This window comes from Olea europaea, unplaced genomic scaffold (assembly GCF_002742605.1).
Source record: "Olea europaea var. sylvestris unplaced genomic scaffold, O_europaea_v1 scaffold613, whole genome shotgun sequence".
NCBI classification, from domain to species: domain Eukaryota; kingdom Viridiplantae; phylum Streptophyta; class Magnoliopsida; order Lamiales; family Oleaceae; genus Olea; species Olea europaea.
Window position 1 is genome coordinate 196,072 of NW_019264482.1, and position 12,219 is coordinate 208,290.

Sequence of the window (12,219 nt, forward strand, 5' to 3'; positions counted from 1 at the left end):
AACTGTCCAATAGGGAAATGTCGCGTGGAAAACTGTAAATGAACATTTACACCATAGTGTACATGTCGCGAGGTTCTTACCGATTGAACTTTGCTATTTGTACACTAATTTTAGACACGTTGTTTGAAACTTGCATTGTTGTCAAGTGTCAATTGGATGGGAAAACTGTGTGAAATTTAAACTGTCCAATAGGATAATATCACGTGGCAAAGTGTAAACTAATGTGTACACCATAGTGTACATGTAGCACGGTCCTTATCGATTGAACTTTCCTATTTGTACGCTGATTTTTGACATGTTGTTTGACACTTGCATTGTTGTCAAGTGTCAATTGTGTAATACCCCAAACTTCACATTCTACATTTGGCCAATATGATTCATGCATTCCATGCTAATTACATTGTCATTTGCATCAATTTCCTAATTACTTTCTATTAAAAACGTGTGTTTGATCATCGAGGCTTTAAAATCTTTATATAGTGATGATATTTGACTCCTTGACCTAAGTAGTGAATTTCACATTGAGTTATTATAGAAAATTAGGTTAACTAAATGTTGAAGATTAGCTTGGTAAATAATGGAAATCGAAAAGGTCAGAAATTAGTATCGACAAAGGTTCAAGCTTTCCATTCGGTGGACCGAGGTCATCTTAAATCCTAGATAGGTAATTGACACATTTGGAATGTGAGGCATGAAGTGGCATGATCACAATGCAATAATATATGTCTCATATGACATTATAAATATTGAGGTGCGAATTGTTGAAATCGGTAGAGAATTGGGTGTCAATCGGGTAAGAATTTAAATGAACGGTTGAGAAATTAACTCTGTAAAATACTTTAGGATCTTAGGACAAGTGAAAGGGGTTGTAAGCATGTCAAAATAAGCCAAGGATACTTGATTTTTACCTGCAATGATAGATATAAAATCAGGTTTTTGCTTCAAGTGACCACCTCTTGCTTGTACACATCGTGCTTGGGATGTTTATCATTTTAACACTCAATTTCTTCAACCTTAAGGCATCGATCTCGTCTATACTCCCTAAAAACTTAATATAGGATAGATATATAAATCTTAAAAGTCACAAATGCATCCAAATATAATGGTTGAAAGTCAAGTATGGCTGCAATGAAGACAGATCGTGCTTGGACACCTCATGCTTGGGATAGTTGTCATGTTAACGCCCAATTGCTTTGGGCTTAAGGCATCAATTTCGTGTCACACTCCCTAAGAACTGAATATAGGACGAATATAAATATTTTATATCATAAATGGATCCAAAGATAATAGAAAGAAAGTCAAATGTTGCTACAACGGAGACACCTCCTACTTACCTTGTGAAAACTTGTCAATCGAACATTTAATTCCTTCAGCCTTAAGACTTCCATCACGTCTCCAAAATCATTATCACTTTATATTGGATAGATATACATCTTATAAGACACATATGCCTCCATATAAGGTAAGGGAAAGGTCAAAGTTTGCTGCATGAATCCACCTCCTGCTTGGACAGCTCATGCTTTGATGATACTTGTCTTTTAATTACACTTTCCTTCATCCTTAAGCATCATTCACGACTCCAACCCTTGAGGCTACTGATACATCTCTTGGATAAGACATTTAAACATCCAAATATATCCCCAAGTGAAATGGAGAGCAAAGGAAGCAAAGAGAGATAGAAAAGTAAGAAGCTGGGATTGCAGTTTGTAAAGGTTAGTTAAAGTCACGGTTTTGAAGTTTTTCTTTAGTCCTTTTGGGTGTTTTATAATATTCTAAAACTCTAAACTTACTTGAGGTTAATTATAAGGGTTTTTTATGATTTTATGATGGCAAAAAGAGGGGTAATCAAGTACAAGAACCTGAAAGAAACCAACAGAAATAGAGATGTGTTGATTGATGAATTTGGATGGTTTAAACTTTGATTTTGGATAATACTTAAGATATAACTTGTATCTATGTAAATGAATGTTTTTACATGATATTTATGAGGATATAAATGGCCTTCTAATAGCTTGAAATCTGATTGGTAACATGCTAATAAAATAGAAACCGAAAACTGTCACAATGGAAACTGTCTGATTTTAGTGTTGTAGAAATGAATTGTTCTGAGGCTGAGAACACTTTACTTGTCACGACTTTAGATCATGATTACCTTCACATACATGTTATAGAAATGTGGTAAAAATTTCGGAGTCATTGGATATAGATAAGGGGGTGAAAAGGGATTGGAAAAACAATTGGACGGTAAGGGAAATCTGAAAACAGATTCTGTTTAATTTTGTGTTTAATGTGATTTCAGCATTTATATGTACATTAATCATTCCTGGGACTAGAAAATAGATTCTAAGGGTACTTGGTTGTCAACAACAACTGGATGACATTGACGTTCATAATTTGACTCGAGAAATAGCCAGATTTATGGGATAAGTTTGTAATGCCATTGGTAACTTGAAATGATGATTCCATCTAAATTATTTTGGTAAGAATGGATGTATTTTGGGATTTTGTGCGTTAAGGTTATTAAATTGAGGATTCTCTTGTATATTAAATGGTAATACAGGTGATTTTCTGACTTCGAGTGAAAAAGGATATTGATCTAATCTCTATAGAAGCTTGCACACACAAAGGTGAAAGGTAAGTGAAAATCCATTTGCAACTACGATGCAAGAACCTAGTATATGTGACATAGTAATGTTGAAATATCTACATAACTTTGATAAGAGGCTTATAGTACATCATATGGTGGTTACGATCATTGAGTATGAGGTTGCGTAACCTATTGACATCGATTTTCATTAAATACATCATTTATGAGCATTTTCATAAGCATGCACGACATGTGACATGGTTGAAAATCTTGCATGCAAACATGATTTCAAAGTGAGTTTCATTATAAATATTTTATTGACCACTACTAGGGCACCGAGGCATGTGAGGCATGCTTATGTGATATGTTTGGCATTGCGGGTGTTACTTCCTGGGTGATTGCAAAGGTAGACACGGGATGGGCCTTTAGTGATCACGGGAAGGCGGACCACTCAACTATGCCTTTGTGATATTATGATTATTGGCGCTGTCGGGTGGCAGACTTCTTGGGTGATCATGGGGGTAGTCAGGGGATGGGCCTCTAGTGGTCATGAGAGGATGGTCCACTCATCGATGTCGATTTCATACTGGCCATTTGATTATTGATATTGATATTATGCAGAGCTCTATCCGGTGCATAGTAGGTGAGTCAAGGGTCCAATGAAATGAAAGATTTCAAGTGAAATGATTTCTAATCGACTTTGACGAATATTGAAATATGATACTTTTTATCGTGATTTTAAAGTAAATGGCATGGTGTCATATGTCGTTATTACTCATGTTCAGGACATGCTTGATTTTGCTTACTAAGCATTGGCTTATGTAGTTCTTGCATTGTAGGTGATAATGGAACCACATAAAGAGCATGGCTAGTTGTGGAGCTCCTATAGGATTCCAGAGTTCGATTTACATGGATGACGACCTGTAGGGTTATTTTGTAGGCTGCTATCTGTTGGGTTATATTTTGGAATCCTATATAGTGTACTTTTGAAATGGCCTGTAGACATGTTTGTAAGCTCAAAATATATATGTTGGATTACGGCGATATGATTTTGGGTTTTGATATGTTATATAATCGTGTCACAGGTGATTAGAAGTTAACAAACTAGAACAAAAAATATATATATGTAAAATTCTATATCTAGGTTGTGCATAAATATCAATGTTAATTTGGGGGCGTGACAAATTGGATGGAAAAACTATTTGAAATTCAAACTATCCAATAGGGTAATATCACGTGGCAATGTGTAAACTAAAGTGTACACCATAGTGTACATGTAGCAAGGTTCTTACCGATTGAACATTGCTATTTGTACGCTGATTTACGACACGTTGTTTGACATTTGCATTGTTGTCAAGTGTCAATTGGATGGGAAAACTATTTGAAATTTAAACTGTCCAAATGGGGAATGTCACGTGAAAAAGTGTGAACTAAAGTGTACACCATAGTGTACATGTCGCAAGGTTCTTACCAATTGAACTTTGCTATTTGTACACTGATTTTTGACACTTTGTTTAACACTTGCATTGTTGTTAAGTATAAATCGAATGGGAAAATTGTTTGAAATTTAAACTATCCAACACTGATTTTAGGTTTTGATATGTTATATAATCGTGTCACAGGTGATTAGAAGTTAACAAACTAGAACAAAAAATATATATATGTAAAATTCTATATCTAGGTTGTGCATAGATATCAATGTTAATTTGGGGGCGTGACAAATTGGATGGAAAAACTATTTGAAATTCAAACTGTCCAATAGGGTAATATCACATGGCAAAGTGTAAATTAAAGTGTACACCATAGTGTACATGTAGCAAGGTTCTTACCAATTGAACATTGCTATTTGTACGCTGATTTACGACACGTTGTTTGACATTTGCATTGTTGTCAAGTGTCAATTGGATGGGAAAACTATTTGAAATTTAAACTGTCCAAATGGGGAATGTCACGTGAAAAAGTGTAAACTAAAGTGTACACCATAGTGTACATGTCGCAAGATTCTTACCAATTGAACTTTGCTATTTGTACACTGATTTTTTACACTTTGTTTGACACTTGTATTGTTGTTAAGTGTAAATTGAATGGGAAAATTGTTTGAAATCTAAACTATCCAACAGGGTAATGTCACGTGAAAAAGTGTAAACTAAAATGTACATGTCGCAAGGTTCTTACTGATTGAACTCTGCTATTTGTACGCTAATTTTTGACACGTTGTTTGAACTTGCATTGTTGTCAAGTTTAAATTGGATGGGAATACTATTTGAAATTTAAACAGTCCAACAGGGTAATTTCACGTGGCAAAGTGTAAACTAAAGTGTACACCATAGTGCACATGTAGCAAGGTTCTTACCAATTAAACTATGCTATTCGTACACTAATTTTCAACACATTGTTTGACACTTACATTGTTGTCAAGTGTCAATTGGATGGGAAAACGGTTTGAAAATTAAACTGTCCAACAGGATAATGTCATGTGACAAAGTGTAAACTATAGTGTGCACCAAAGTCTACATGTCGCGAGGTTCTTATCGATTGAACGTTGCTATATGTACACAGATTTTTGACGCGTTGTTTGACACTTGCGCATGTCGTCATGTGTAAATTGGATGGAAAAACTGTTTGAAATTTAAGTTGTCCAACAGGGTAATGTCACGTGGCAAAGTGTAAACTAAAGTGTACATGTCGTAAGGTTCTTACTGATTGAACTTTTCTATTTGTACATAGATTTTTAACATGTTGTTTGACACTTGCATTTTGTTAAGTGTCAATTGAATGGAAAAACTATTTGAAATTTAAACTGTCCAACAGGATAATGTCACATGGCAAAGTGTAAACTAAAGTATACACCATAGTGTAATGTAGCACGGTCCTTACCGATTGAACTTTGCTATTTGTACGCTGAGTTTTTACATTGGTATTTGTACACTGATTTTTGACACGTTGTTTGTCACTTGTGTTGTTGTCAAGTGTCAATTGGATGGTAAAACTGTTTGAAATTTAAACTGTCCAACAGGGTATTGTCATGTGGCAAAGTATAAACTAAAGTGTACACCATAGTCTACATGTCATGAGGTTATTACCGATTGAACTTTGCTATTTGTACACTGCTTTTGGACATGTTGTTTGACACTTGCATTGCTGTCAAGTGTAAATTTGATGCAAAAACTATTTGAAATTTAAACTGTCCAACAACGTAATGTCACGTGGCAAAGTGTAAACTAAAATGTACACCATAGTGTACATGTAGCACGGTCCTTACCGTTTGAACTTTGCTATTTGTACATTGATTTTTGACACGTTGTTTGACACTTGCATTGTTGTCTAGTGTCAATTGAATGAGAAAACTGTCTGAATTTTAAACTGTCGAACAGGGTAATGTCACGTGACAAAGTGTAAACTATCGTGTGCACCATAGTGTACATGTCGCGAGGCTCTTACTGATTGAACATTGCGATATGTACACTGATTTTTGACATGTTAGTTCACACACTTGTGTTGTTGTCAAGTGTCAGTTGGATAGGAAAACTATTTGAAATTTAAACTATCTAAGAGAGTAATGTCATGTGGCAAAGTGTAAACTAAAGTGTACACCATAGTGTACATCTTGCAAAGTTATTATCGATTGAACTTTGCAATTTTACTTTGATTTGGACACGTTGTTTGACACTTCCATTCTTTTCAAGTGTCAATTGGATGGAAAAACTGCTTGAAATTTAAACTGTCCAACAGGATAATGTCACGTGGCAAAGTGTATACTAAAGTGTACATCATAGTGTACATGTCGCGAGGTTCTTGCCAATTGAATTTTGCTATTTTTACACTGATTTTAGACATCGTGTTTGACACTTGCATTGTTGTCAAGTGTTAATTGGATGGAAAAACTGTTTGAAATTTAAACTGTCCAACAAGATAATATCGCGTGGCAAAGTGTAAACTAAAGTGTACACCATAGTGTATATATAGCAAGGTTCTTACCGATTGAACTTTGCCATTTGTACACGGCTTTTTGACGAGTTGTTTGACACTTGTGTTGTTGTCAAGTGTCAATTGGATGGGAAAACTATTTGAAATTTAAACTGTCCAACAGGGTAATGTCACGTGGCAAAGTGTAAACTAAAATGTACACCATAGCGTACAAGTAGCACGGTCCTTACCGATTGAACTTTGCTATATGTAATCAATTGGATGGGAAAACTATTTGAAATTTAAACTGTCCAACAGGGTAATGTCACGTGGCAAAGTGTAAACTAAAATGTACACCATAGCGTACAAGTAGCACGGTCCTTACCGATTGAACTTTGCCATTTCTACACTGATTTTTGACACATTGTTTGACACTTGCATTGTTGTCTAGTGTCAATTGGATGGGAAAATTGTTTGAAATTTAAACTGTCCAACAGGGTAATGTCACGTAGCAAAGTGTAAACTAAAGTATACACCATAGTGTACATGTAGCAAGGTTCCTACCGATTGAACTTTGCTACTTTTACACTTTTTATCGACACGTTGTTTGACTCTTGTATTATCGTCAATTATTAATTGGATCTGAAAACTATTTTAAATTTATGTTTTCCAACAGGGTAATGTCACGTGGCAAAGTGTAAACTGAAGTGTACACCAGAGTGTACATGTAGCACTGTCCTCATCGATTGAACTTTGCTATTAGTATATTGATTTTTGACACATCGTTTGACACTTGCATTATTGTTAAGTGCCTATTGGATGAAAAAATTGTTTGAAACTTAAACTGTCCAATAGGGTAACGTCATGTTGCAAAGTGTAAACTAAAGTGTACACCATAGCGTACATATAGCAAGGTTATTACCGACTGAACTTTGCTATTTGTACACTATTTTTTGACACGTTGTTTGACACTTACATTGTTGTCAAATGTCAATAGGATGAGAAAATTATTTGAAATTTAAACTGTCCAATGGGGTAGTATCACATGGTAAAGTGAAAATTAAAGTGTACAACATAGTGTACATGTAGCAAGGTTCTTACCGATTGAACTTGGCTATTTTTACACTGATTTTGGACAAGTTGTTTGACACTTGAATTATTGTCAAGTGTTAATTGGATGTGAAAATCATTCAAAATTTAAATTGTCCAACAGGGTAACGTCACGTGGCAATGTGTAAACTGAATTATACACCATAGTGTTCATATGGCATGGCCCTTACCGATTGAACTTTGTTATTTGTACACTGATTTTTGACATGTTGTTTGACACTTGTGTTGCTGTCATGTGTCAATTGGATGGGAAAACTGTTTCAAATTTAAACTGTCGAACTGGGTAATGTCATGTGGCAAAGTGAAAACTAAAGTGTACATGTCCCAAGGTTCTAACCGATTGAACTTACCTATTTGTACACTGATTTCTGACACGTTGTTTGACACTTGCATTGTTGTCAAATGTCAATCGGATGAGAAAACTGCTTGAAATTTAAACTGTCCAACGGGGTAATATCACATGGCAAAGTGAAAACTAAAGTGTACAGCATAGTGTACATGTAGCAAGGTTCTTACCGATTGAACTTAGCTATTTTTACACTGATTTTGGACAAGTTGTTTGACACTTGAATTGTTGTCAAGTGTTAATTGGATGTGAAAACCATTCGAAATTTAAATTGTCCAACAGGGTAATGTCACGTGGCAATGTGTAAACTGAATTGTACACCATAGTGTACATATGGCATGGCCTTTACCGATTGAACTTTGTTATTTGTACACTGATTTTTGACATGTTGTTTGACACTTGTGTTGCTGTCATGTGTCAATTGGATGGGAAAACTATTTCAAATTTAAGCTGTCCAACAGGGTAATGTCATGTGGCAAAGTGAAAACTAAAGCATACATGTCCCAAGGTTCTAACCGATTGAACTTACCTATTTGTACACTGATTTCTGACACGTTGTTTGACACTTGCATTGTTGTCAAGTGTCAATTGGATGGGAAAACTATCTGAAATTTAAATTATCCAAGCGGGTAATGTCAAGCGGCAAAGTGTAAACTAAAGTGTACACCATAGTGTACATGTAGCAAGGTTCTTACCTATTGAACTTTGCTATTTGTACACTAAGTTTTAATATGTTGTTTGACACTTGCATTTTTTCAAGTGTCAACTGGATGGAAAAACTGTTTGAAATTTAAACCGTCCAATAGGGTAATGTCACGTGGCAAAGTGTAAATTGAAGTGTACATGTCGCAAAGTTCTTACCGATTGAACTTTACCATTTTTATAGTGATTTTTGACACGTTGTTTGACACTTGCATTGTTGTCAAGTATTAATTAGATGAGAAAACTATTTGAAATTTAAACTGTCCAACAGGATAATGTCACAGGAAAAAGTGTAAACTATAGTGTTCACCATAGTGTACATGTCGCGAGGGTCTTACCGATTGAACTTTGCTATATGTACACTGATTCTTGACACATTTTTGACACTTGCATTGTTGTCAAGTGTCAATTGGATGGTAAAATTGTTTGAAATTTAAACTGTCCAACAAGATAATGTCACGTGACAAGGTGTAAACTAAAGTGTACATGTCGTGAGGTTCTAACCGATTGAACTTTGCTATATGTAAACTGATTTTTGACACGTTGTTTGACACTTGCATTTTTGTTAAGGGACAATTGGACGGGAAAATTATTTGAAATTTAAACTGTCCAACAAGTTAATGTCATGTGACAAAGTGTAACCTAAAGTGTACACCATAGTGTACATGTAGCAAGGTTCTTACCGATTGAACTTTAGTACTTGTACACTAATTTTTGACATGTTCTTTAACACTTGCATTGTTGTCAAGTGTAAATTGGATAGGAAATTGTTTGAAGTTTAAATTTTATAACACAGTAATATCATGTGGCAAAGAGTAAACTAAAGTGTACATGTCGCAAGGTTCTAACCAATTGAACTTTGCTATTGGTACACTGATTTCTAACACTTTGTTTGATACTAGCATTGTTGTCACAGGTAAATTGGGTGGGAAAATGGTTTGAAATTTAAACTGTCCAACAAGATAATGTAACGTGTCAAAGTGTAAACTAAAGTGTACACCATAGTGTATATGTAGCAAGGTTCTTATCGATTGAACTTTGCTATTTGTACACTGATTTTTGACACGTTGTTTGACACTTGCATTGTTATCAAGTGTCAATTGGATGGGAAAATTGTTTGAAATTTAAATTGTCCAACAGGGTAATGTCACGTGGTAAAGTGTAAACTTAAGTGTACATGTAGCATGGTTCTTACCGATTGAACTTTGCTATTTGTACATTTTTTTGGCACGTTGTTAGACACTTGCATTGTTGTCAAGTGCCAATTGGATGGGAAAACTATTTGTTATTTATACTATGCAGCAGGGGATTGTCACGTGGTAAAGTGTAAAGTGAAGTGTGTACACCGTAGTGTATATGCAGCAAGGTTATTACCGATTGAACTTTACAATTTGTACACTGATTTTTTACTAGTTGTTTGACACTTGCATTGATGTCAAGTGTCAATCAGGTGGATAACTATTTGAAATGTAAACTGTCCAACAGGGTAATATCACGTGGCAAAGTGTAAATTAAAGCATACACCACAGTGGACATGTAGCATGGTTCTTACCGATTCAACTTTGCTAATTGAACATAGATTTTTCACACGATGTTTGATACTTGCATTGTTTTCGAGAGTCAATTGGATGGGAAAACTATTTGAAATTTAAACTGTCTAACAGTGTAATGTCATGTGATAAAGTGTAAACCGTAGTGTACATGTAGCAAGGTTCTTACCGATTGAATTTATTATTTGTACTTTGATTTTTGACACATTATTTGACACTTGTATTGTAGTCAAGTGTCAATTGGATAGGAAAACTATTTGAAATTTAAACTGTCCATAGGGCATCGTCACATGGCAAAGTGCAAACTGAAGTGTACACCATAGTGTACATGCCGCAAGGTCCTTACCGATTGAACTTTGCTAGTTGTACATTGATTTTCAAAACGTTGTTTAACAGTTGCATTATTGTCAAGTGTCAATTGGATGGGAAAACTATTTGAAATTTAAAATGTCCAACAGGCTAATGTCACGTGGCAAAGTGTAAACTAAAGTGTATGCTATATTGTACGTGTAGCAAGGTCCTTACCGATTGAACTTTACTATTTGTGCACAGATTTTTGACACGTTGTTCAGTACTTGCATTGTTGTCAAGTGTTAATTGGTTAGGAAAACTGTTTGAAATTTAAACTGTCCAATGGAGTAATGTCACGTGGCAAAGTGTAAACTAAAGCGTACACCACATTGTACATTTAGCAAGGTTCTTATCGATTGAACTTTACTATTTGTACACTAATTTTCAACACGTTGTTTGATAATTGCATTAGTATCAAGTGTCAATTGGATGGTAAAACTGTTTGAAATTTAAACTGTTCAACAGGGTAATATTACGTGGCAAAGTGTAAACTAAAGTATACACCTTAGTGTACATGTCGCAAGGTTCTTACCAATTGAACATTGCTATTGGTACACTAATTTTCAACACATTGTTTGACACTCACACTGTTGTCAAGTGTTAATTGGATGGGAAAACTATTTAAAATTTAAACCGTCCAATAGGGTAATGTCACGTCGCAAAGTGTAAACTAAAGTTTACACCATAGTGTACATGTTGCAAGGTTCTTATCGATTGAGCTTACTATTTGTACACTAATTTTTGACACGTTGTTTGAAAATTGCGTTGTTGTCAAATGTCAATTGGATGGGAAAACTGTTTGAAATTTAAACTGGCCAATAGGGTAATGTCACGTGGCAAAGTGTAAAGTAAAGTGTACACCATAGTGTACATGTCGCAAGGTTCTTACCAATTGAACTTTGCATTTTGTACACTGATTTTCGACACATTGTTTGACACTTGCATCATTGTCAATTGTTAATTGGATGGGATAACTGTTTGAAATTTAAACTGTCCAATAGGGTAATGTGACGTGGCAAAGTGTAAACTAAAGTGTACAACACAGTGTACATGCAGAAAGGTTCTAACCGATTGAACTTTTCTATTTGTACACTGATTTTTGACATGTTGTTTGACACTTGCGTTATTGTCAAGTGTCAATTGGATGGGAAAAGTGTTTTAAATTTAAACTGTCCGACAGGGTAATGTCACGTGGTATAGTGTAAACTAAAGTGTACATGTGGCAAGGTCCTTACCAATTGAACTTTGCTATTTGTACACTAATTTTTGACACTTTGTTTGACACTTGCATTGTTATCAAGTGTCAATTAGGTGGAAAAACTGTTTGAATTTTAAATTGTCTGACAGGGTAATGTCACGTTGCAAAGCATAAACTAAAGTGTACACCATAGTGTACTTGTAGCAAGGTTCTTACCAATTGAACTTTGCTATTTGTATACTAATTTTTGACACGTTGTTTGACACTTGCATTGTTGTCAAGTGTCAATTGGATAGGAAAACTATTTGAAATTTAAACTGTCCAATAGGGAAATGTCATGTGATAAAGTGAAAACTAAAGTGTACATGTAGCAAGGTTCTTACCGATTGAACTTTTCTATTTGTACACTGGTTTTTGACACGTTGTTTGACACTTGCATTGTTGTCAAGTGTTAATTGGATGGGAAAAC

General features: G+C 35.0%; 1 long non-coding RNA gene across 1 annotated transcript; it reads left to right on the top strand.

Moving 5' to 3' along the window:
* Positions 1 to 364: 364 nt before the first annotated feature.
* Positions 365 to 3,536, top strand: LOC111389712. The gene is made up of 3 exons (XR_002701772.1): positions 365 to 1,712; positions 2,561 to 2,634; positions 3,427 to 3,536. It is a non-coding gene; the product is annotated as an uncharacterized LOC111389712 (long non-coding RNA).
* The last annotated feature ends 8,683 nt before the right edge of the window (positions 3,537 to 12,219 follow it).